A 9,512-nucleotide genomic window follows, 5' to 3' on the forward strand; every position below is an offset into this window, starting at 1 on the left:
GTTTAATAAAATCGTAACCAGTGTCCCTATGAAGCAACGAGCGTGTTGTGTTGGTCAACCTTATCTGTAGCCCTCCTCATTCATTCTCTTGGTCACACAGCCTGCCGTGGGAGAGTAAATACTGCCCCAGACTTTACCTTTTCACCTCTTCCTAATCTTCCTTCAGTGGCTCCTAGCAACTGTCCCGCCCCCGAGAACCCAGGTAAAAAGTGGAGGGGTGTGAACTCAGACAAAGCAGTCGGTGTTTTGACCAATATCAACCGAAAAGAGGGAAGCTGGGAAGCCTCATTCTGGGATCTTCCTCAAAGAAGTAAAGCGGACTCTCGAGGGTACTGGACACACCCTACCAGGGACAACACAACATCAAGGAAAATGTGACCCCCCCCCCCCACATGCCCTTGGTTCTTCCATTTTGCGCAAAGAAATGAGAAACCAAGCACCCAGGTCTTCAGGCAGAGTGCTGGGCTTGTAAAGGGGGAAGAGGCACACAGGCAAGACATCTTGCAGGTGTGGGGCATGGACTTCTGGAACTGTCTGGGCATTCACATGCAGAGACCAGCTTTGGGGCGCACCCTCCTGATCCCAGTTGACTTTCTCACAGGAGATGCCTCTCAGTCGGTATTGAGACTTTATCATTTTAACAGTTAATGAAAAGAGAGAAAAAAATACAATTAGTAGCAGTTTAGAGGCCAAGAGAGCATTTCCAAAGCCAATGCTCAAATGTCTCCAGTGATTATTGTCTAGTTCTCTCTTCCGATAGAACTGGTTATAGCCCTGGATCTGATTGGAATTCCATATCCACGTCCTTCCCCCTCTCCTACTGATGGAATCCCAAAGGGCTCAGTGTGTGGTTACTTGAAGGAATGGATGGATGAATGAATGAATAAACAATTTTTCACATGCGTTATATCATTCCATCCTCTGAACAAGCTGGTGAGATATGAAAGTCAGAGATTTCTCTTCTTTTTAACAGATGTGCAAACTGAGGTGCAGAGGGACCTAATGATGTTCCAAAGCTACATGGAAAATGAGTAACACCGATTTAGAACTCACGATGCTCTTTCTACCCTCGAAGGGAAGATGCGAAGCAAGGTAAGTGACTGATGCACACGATGTCTTTATTGTGTATGGTTTAATGTTAGCAAGTAGTTCACCCTACTCCGTCAGCTTGGGTGGCCTCCTCCCCCGCCCACTCTGCTGCTCCAACACATTCCCATTGCTCCGGGGTTTCACAGCCCAACAGAACTACTGTTTCTTCCACGGCACCTTCCTGAGGCCCACCAGTAGAAGTGAACCTCTCCCCCTGCCCCGGGATGCCTCCCCTAATGCTGTGTATGCTTTCGCTCTCCTGCCTCATCTCCTCAGCTGGACTGTCAGCTCCTTTCCTGGGTCCTCTGCCGTATTCATGGTCCCAGCCTTGTCTCTGTGGCCATTCCCACCACCACTCAGAAAAGCCTAGCTGGAGGAGATACTTGTATCAATTATTTTGGAGCAAAAACAAGACCACCACAAGGGATGCTCCTCTTCCTATGATAAATGGAGGAATCAGGAGTCAGGTGATGGGGGACAATGGTTGGAGGGTATGTAATGCACTTTGGGTCTTAACTATTTCTGGACGCTGTGTTGTTACTTCTTTGGCTGGCTCCTTCCTCCCTCATCCCTCCAGGCACAGGGTAACTATATAGCAATGGGATTGATTTTTTTTTCATTCATTTAAATGAAAAGACTTTCCTTCAAAGTACTTTCTTATTCTAATGACATCCTCATTATTCAAAATGTATTGATATCTCTTCTGGCATTTCTTTCCTTGATGCAGAATATTCTTTTGTGTAATTCTCAATGGTGGCAGTTTTTCATCCCTTAGGCTCTTTGGCCAGATAATAATAACAAAGTAAATGTATGGAGCATTTTACAGGTTTGGAGAACTATGACATCCTTGATGTTGGTAGTCAGAATTAAGATTTACAACTAAAGGATAGTAAATATTGTTTGGGTGGAAAATTTGACATGGTAACAAAGGAAAGAGACAAGTTTTCTTGGGTAGTTCCAGGATGGCCCAAAAGCAAGTCTAAGCACCAAGTTCTAGACCAGCTTTGAGCAATGGTGGTCTCACTGATCTACTGTTTTGAAGGGCGGAATGGATTTGGATGGATTCATTCCAACATGCTAGTTATTAAAAATCACAGCCATTGTATTAGGGGCTGTTGACAAACAGTCACAAAGTACCTGTGAAGTGTTAGGTACTGGAGTCATAAAAACAGGTACAGGGCTCCAATGTCCGGATTTGCAATCTAACTGGGGGCAAATGCAGTATGGTAACAGGTGCAGGAATAGAGGTGTCTAGGGCCAAATGGCACAAAGGAAGGTGTTGTCACATTTTAGGGAGTTAATGGGGCAGTGGGGACTGATGACCAGGCATAGGGTATCAGGAAAGACTTCACAGAATGAGCACCAACCGTCACACCAGCCCTAGGGTAAGTATCAGTATTCCCACTGTGCAGGTCAGAGAAGTTATGAGGGGGAACAAGGTCACACAGCTAAGAGTGAGAACCAAAGATATTTTCTCTCTGCTTGGCTCATTGGTAGATGTCCACATAATTCTACTCAAGTACTAAATACCAGGGTTTGGGGGAGCTGTGGGCTTCAGTGTAGACATGGCCAAGTCCAAGAACCACAGCATGCATGACCATTCCACGAAAATGGCATAGAAACGGTATCAAGAAACCCTGGTCACAAAGATACAAATCTCTTAAGGGGCGTAGACCCCAAGTTCCCGAGGAACTTGTGCTTTGCCAAGAAGCACAACAAGAAGGGCCTGAAGAAGATGCAAGCCCACAACACCAAGACCATGAGTGCCCATGCCAAGGCTGTCCGAGCCCTCATCAAGCCCAAGGAGGTCAAGCCCCGGATCTCAAAGGGTGGCAGCCACAAGCTCGACTTGCCTACATCGCTCACCACAAACTTGGGAAACGTGCTCATGCCCACATTGCCAAGCGTCTCGGGCTGTGCCGGCCAAAGTCCAAGGCCAAGGCTCAACCCAAGGCCCAGGAGGCAGCTGTGGCTCAGGCTCCAAAAGGTGCCCAGGCCCCCAGGAAGTTTCCAAGTATAGAGTCTCTGTCTGCCAATGTGAGGATGCAAGGACTGGTATGACCCCTAGGCTTCTGGCTCTCTGGGGCTGGTGTCCTCCTGTGTATTTGTACAAATAAACCTGTGGCAGGATCTGTCAAAAAACAACAACAACAGGGGCGCCTGGGTGGCGCAGCGGTTAAGCGTCTGCCTTCGGCTCAGGGCGTGATCCCGGCATTGTGGGATCGAGCCCCACATCGGGCTCCTCCGCTGGAAGCCTGCTTCTTCCTCTCCCACTCCCCCTGCTTGTGTTCCCTCTCTCGCTGGCTGTCTCTATCTCTGTCAAATAAATAAAAAATAAAAATAAAATCTTTAAAAAACAAAACAAAACAAAAAACAAAACAACAACAACAACAACAACAGCAAAATACCGGGGTTTGGATCTGGGTCTGTCTGAAACCCAACACAATGCCTTTCCCACCACAGAATGCTGCCTTCCTTTTTCTTGAATGATCGGTTTTGGGTTTTGTTTTGTTTTGTTTTGTTTTAACTTTTTAGGAATGCTTTAACTAAAACAAAGCACCCTAGAACAGTCCCTGGCACAGCAAGGGACTCGGCAGGGACTCTCCCTGTTAGTCGCCGTGAGGCCTTGGGAAGCACCTCATTTTCTAGGTTCCTGTCTCCTCATAGGGGAACAAGGCTGTGGGATGCGGGCTGAGTTCAGGCGAGGGGTCACAAACCCAGGTGCATCTGGACGTGCTGTGCGTAAGTGAAGGGTAGGGATTTGGGCCTCTGGAAGCACAAGGAATGGTTGCCTCTCAGTTTTTCCCATGTAGGAATGGGGCCAGAGTGGCCAGAGCCTCAAGAAAATCTCTCAAACTTTATTTTTATCTGAAATCTCCTGATTTGCAAATGTTGACAACAAATGGAGAAACAAAAACACTGTGCAGGCCACCCAAAGTTGTGTCCATCGCGGGGACCCAGCTGGCCACCAGTTTGCAACATGGGGATGACATGACATCGAAAGCCTCTTCTAGCTCTAGAATTCGGCAGTTCAGTGGAGCTTGCGTGTTTCTGCCCTTGTGAAGTGGCCCACACGATAGGAAGAATAAAACCTAGGTGTCTTCTGGCTTTGAGGTGACGCTGGTGAAGGCTGGGCCTTGTCACAGGTGACAGACGTCCTCGAGCTGATGGATTTTTCTCTGTCTTGGCAAAACGCCCATAGCCAAGCTCCTCCATTCATGTTTAACATGGCTACCCCACCTCTTGCTCCTGTCCCTCTGAAAACTACCCCTGTCATCCCCCAGTGCCTTCAGGTGTGTAAATCGGGGACTTTCCCTTCCATCCTGGGCGGAAAAGATACACTGTCACAAAGCAGACACGTGCAGTAAAGTCTCGGTTACAGAAGAAGGTGACGTTCTGGAAATATTTTGTAAAAAAAAAAAAAAATGTGTAAGTATGAGAAGGGTCATCAGATAATATCAGCTTTTACAGATTGGGGCTGCCCAGAAAGGAGTCTATAAAACACTCTTCACAGAGACTCAAAGGAGTATTGATTTTTTTAGGAGCAGAAGGGGTCAAAATTACATCCCTTGCACAACGGCTGCCTCTGCTCCTCCATCCAGACCTTTTAAACAAAGAACAAAGTCAGGAAAAGGCAGAGAGATGGAGCTGGAAAGAGGGACAAAGAGGTAGGCATTGTCTGGTCCCTAAAAACCTTCCTCCCCCTCCCCTCCCCCCCCCCCCCCCCCAGGCCACAGCACTGAGGCAAGCTGAGTCTCTTCAGGAAAACCAGAGCCTGGTTTCATGTTGTGGCTGCTGCAACTGACAGCCACCTCTGGGGACACCTGCTTTGTGTCTGCAGAAAGGCAGTGGGAAAGGTCACCGCCGGGAAGGCAGAGGCCCGATGCCACCAGCAGTCGAAGATTTCTCAGGCTGATTCACCCTTTCCTATAAGGACACAAAATACCCAGAAGGCACCGGACATGTTCATACCCTGGAAGCATCACAATGAAATTGGCAGTGTGAGATCCTGATGGCATGGCCTTTATAACTGGACTGTGTATGCTTGCTGGTGCTTTTTGATCCAGAAGGACAGGCACATGGAAGAGAGAAAAGGGTCATTCTACGGTGCTGTCCCAGAAGGTGACCCAGCACCAGTATTCACTATGTGGGCCTGGGAGAGGTCCCTGATCTGAAGGGGCAGGAGGATGCTTCTTTAGGAGGGAAGCAGGATTTGTCAATCAGAAGAAGACCATTGTCCTCCTGGCTGCAGCCAGGAAGATGTGAGAATGAGGAGTTAAAGAAAAGCAGGGGTAGCAACAAGGTAGGAGCGCCATGCCTGGTACCTTAATTCTTACTACTTACTGGAAGTGAGGAGATCCTGTTCTTAGCTCTTCCTCCCGTCCAGGTCTGATCAGTTGATAACTAGACCAAATTTGCCTTTAAAAAAGATTAAAATAAATGAGCCCCTTCACCCAAAGTGGAAGGCTGGTTTGGAGAGCCCTGCCGGGCTTTCTTCCTGCCTCCCAAGTTGGAAGTGACCCTCCCAAGCCTGGGCCAAGATGCTAGGAAGTGGAAGCGGAAGCAAGCTGTAGTCTCAGGTTTAGGGAAGCCGAGAAAACAGGGCCCCTGTTGGCTGCCTTTTACTGGGATGCTCCTGCTCCTGGAAGATGTGGCCTGACAGATGCAGGCTGCAACTGATCCCATCATGCAGTTCGGAGGAGTGGAGAGAAAACCGGAAGAGCTCACTCTAATACTGCTCCATGCCATGCCAACTTGAGGGAGCAGAAGATAAGTGTTCCCCCACCTCTCACAAGCATGCTGTGGAGCAGAGCCGGGCCCCTGGACAGGTCAGGGCCAGTGTGAGAGGCACAAAGCTGGGAAGATGGACACCAGCCGAAAACAGGGTGGGTTCCCCAGACCAGTCACCCATGCTGCCAACTTGGTGAAGTCAACCAACATGGTGACCCTGCCAAGCCAGGGGAGCCGTGAGCTAGAAAAGAACCCAGGAGAGCAAAGCTATGAAAGACAAGCGGAAGGGATGGCTGTGGTGGCCAAAAGAATCTTCAGCACAGGCAGGGGCTTTTTTTGAAAGCGCACAGCTTGACCCCGTAAGAGTGTCTTCGTGGTTCTTTTTCCAAAGACTCAGTCTCCAGGTTGGGTATCTGGACATGGGCCAGGGGCAGATATGAGGGAGCCCAGAAGAGGAAGGCCAGCCTGAGGTGGCCAATGGCCAGGGAGGCTGTAAGCATAGAAAGACATAAGCAACAAGGAAGGAGGAGGGAAGATGCATTGGGATCACAGACTGTGTGAAGAATGGGATGGCATTTAGCTCTAGAACTGAGAATAGTGAGCTCCATGTGGTGATGGCAGGGGAAAAATTCGGACTGTGATACCAACTTTCCACACACTGGGCTTCCAAGAATTTCCAGCTAAGAAATAGACTAGACACCTTGATACAGTCTTCGGGACCTGAAGTGGACAAGACCTGACCAAGATGGCAGCCGTTCTCCCCATAGTCACAAGTGCCGAGTGCCAGGGAAATGCTCTGCCTCAGGTGGCCTGGAGGCAGACGTGACCTCAAATTAAAGAGCCAGCAGACTTCTATTCCTGTTGTTGGATTTTGTGAGTGTGGAGATTCACCTCAGTCTGAACTTTAAGGAGCACCAGGGAATGTCCATGATGACAGACTGCTTCGGGGACGGATAGGATTCAGGCGGAAGGTGGGACTTTTCCTGACTGAGGAAAGAAGCTTCTCTCCAACAGCAAGTTCAGTTCACTCACGTTTCTCAACGTTGTGCAAGCTCAGTCAGTCAGGTCTGCTTGCTAAGACCCTGTCTCTTTCTGTGTGTACAAACCCCCACTCTTCCCCTAGTAATCCCTGAAGGCCCAAGTCTAAACTTGAGCTAAAATATTGATAAAGAAACTACAAGCAAAGTTCGATACTTAAGGTTCCATTTACACTTCCATTACCAACCAACAACAGTCTTTCATTGATCAAGTTCTTGTTTGGCCACTAGTCATAGACGGCGTTCGCTGACAGACCAAGGGCCTCCGGTCCATGGAGTTGCTCCAGGTTACTCATATCTTACCCTGGTGCCCACACTCAGGTCAGTGTTTTCTGAACAACCCTGTCTCAGCACAGCTCCGCGCTTACTTCAGGTAGTAAATGATTACCTGTCACAACAGCACCACAGACAGAACCCTAAGAAAACATTTCACCAACGGCCCTGATGGCTTATGGGGATTAGTCTAATCTTTCCCACCAGCAATTCTGTCTCCTCTGTCTGGGGCTCCTCAGGCAGCCCATGTTCCTGAGCAAACATTGTCCACAGGAAGGAAGGAAGCTTATAGGGACTCAGTGACATTTGGAAATTGAACATGGTGCAGACATGTTTATCCTGTGAAGATTTATCCCATTCTCTGTTAAAAAAAAAAAAAGTGGGAGAAATGGGAAATGGGGCTTTACCCATCTTTGAAATCCAAACCCTCACAATGGGTTCATCCACTCAACAATGGAGTGAGGCCCTACAAGAGAAGAGGAAGTCCCAATATCACGCAGCTGGAACGAGAGTCCAGGTCAGACTCCTCAGCCAGCTCTCCAGGGCTATTTTCATGGCACCACGCGTTCCTGCGAAATGGAAGCTGGCGACAGAGTGCGCCAACCCCTTTGAAAGTAATAGAACCTGAAACCAACAGCTCCCATAGCTCAACAAGGAAAAGCCGAGGAGTCGAGACAAATGTTACACTGGATCTCGGGATAGTAAATGCTTTTAAAGGGGCGCCTGGGTGGCTCAGTCAGTTGGGCGTCTGCCTTAGGCTCAGGTCATGATCCCAGGGTCCTGGGATTGAGCCCCATGTCAGGCTCCCTGCTCAGCGGGGAGTCTGCTTCTCCCTCTCCCTCTGCTCCACCCCCCACTCATGATCTCTTTCTTTCTCTCTCTCTCTCAAATAAATAAAATCTTTAAAAAAAAATTTTAAAAATACATAGGTTTGTGGCTTTCTCTCAGCTTTGAATGACCCAGGGATCCATTTTATAAACAAAGTTTCAGAGAAGTTAAACGACTTGCCCAAGGTTAATTGTCTGACTGAAGTTAAGTACCCACAGGCCACTGCTCTCTGCTACGTTGTTTTTCCACATCTATTAATTCATTTAACAATGTGAACTTCTACTTCTTGCCACCTTTGGAACAGATTTATGTACGATGTTTTTTTTTTCTTTCTTTTTTAAAACAGTCCCCAGTCATTCCACTTCTAGATTCTCCTACCAATATATTCTCACATCTGTGAAACAGTGTGTGTAGAGGACTATACACTGAGGCATTTTTTAAAGCTTATTTATTGTTAGTAATGTCTACACCGAACGTGGGGCTCAAACTCACAACCCCGAGACCAAGAGTCATACGTTCTTCTGCCTGAGCCAGCTAGATGCCCCTACAACGGCAGCGTTTTTTAATGATTGGAAACCACCTAACTCTCCATTGATATGGAGTCGTTCATATAATATATCCAGTGGGATACCATGCAGTTATTAAAAAGAATCTTGTGAAAAAGAAAGTATTAAAAACAAAGAGCTGTACCGAAGCTTATGTGCTTATGCACTCTTGTGGAATGACCCATGAGATACAATGTTTAGAGAAAAAGTAAGATACACAACAATGTGTGCGGCATGTTGTCTTTTTGTAAAATGTGTGTGTGTGTGTGTGTGTGTGTGTGTGTGTGTCTGCCGATACAGAATAATTCGAGAAGAATGTTTAGAAACTTGGAAACAGTGGTTGCCTTCTGGGTGCTGATGTCTAACACACGGCAAATGCTCAGTGAACACCTGTCATCGAAGGCTCCATGCTGGCTTGGGGCTAGTCGCTTAACTACCAAGCCTGAAACACAAGTTTATGTATCCTAATATTCTTATTCCCCCAAGTTGACACCAGGGCCCGCGCCAACCTTCCCTGGCTTTATGGAGTGAATGTCCATCTGTAACAAGCATTTCTGCAGCCTGACACGGCTGGCCGGGTCCCAGCAAGGCACAGAAAGGCACAGCAAGGCACAGCAAGGCACAGCAGGTCCCAGCTCGGCGGCCGAGCACTCACTTCACGATGTCAGGAGGAGAAACTCACCAGCCGCTTAGCGTCCCACAGGAGTACTTTAAAATGTTTCCTAGACACCATCTACTGGGAAGTAATATTCCCCTCAGTAAAAGATAAATGCAAAAGTGGTCCAGACAAAAAAACCAGTAAAAACAGACTCCTTCCTCAAAATCACAGGAGATCTGAGCCAAAATCTAAAATGCCTTCTTTTCTTGGTTAATTTTTAACTTTTTTTTTTTTAAATCGAAGAGATATAGTTCCTCATACTGGCAAGACCACTGCCTCCAGGGGCCGGACCTGGGCAGACCATCCTCCTCCATCGTCTGTTCCCACTAAGGCGTACCTGCTGGGACTCCC

The 9,512-nt window shown here is 47.9% G+C and overlaps 1 pseudogene; it reads left to right on the plus strand.

Annotated features, from left to right (window-relative positions):
• The first annotated feature begins 1,106 nt into the window (after positions 1-1,106).
• On the plus strand, positions 1,107-4,797 carry LOC123000883 (60S ribosomal protein L29-like; annotated as a pseudogene).
• Positions 4,798-9,512: the final 4,715 nt, after the last annotated feature.

The sequence above is a fragment of the Ursus arctos genome, unplaced genomic scaffold (assembly GCF_023065955.2).
Source record: "Ursus arctos isolate Adak ecotype North America unplaced genomic scaffold, UrsArc2.0 scaffold_17, whole genome shotgun sequence".
NCBI classification, from domain to species: Eukaryota; Metazoa; Chordata; class Mammalia; order Carnivora; family Ursidae; genus Ursus; species Ursus arctos.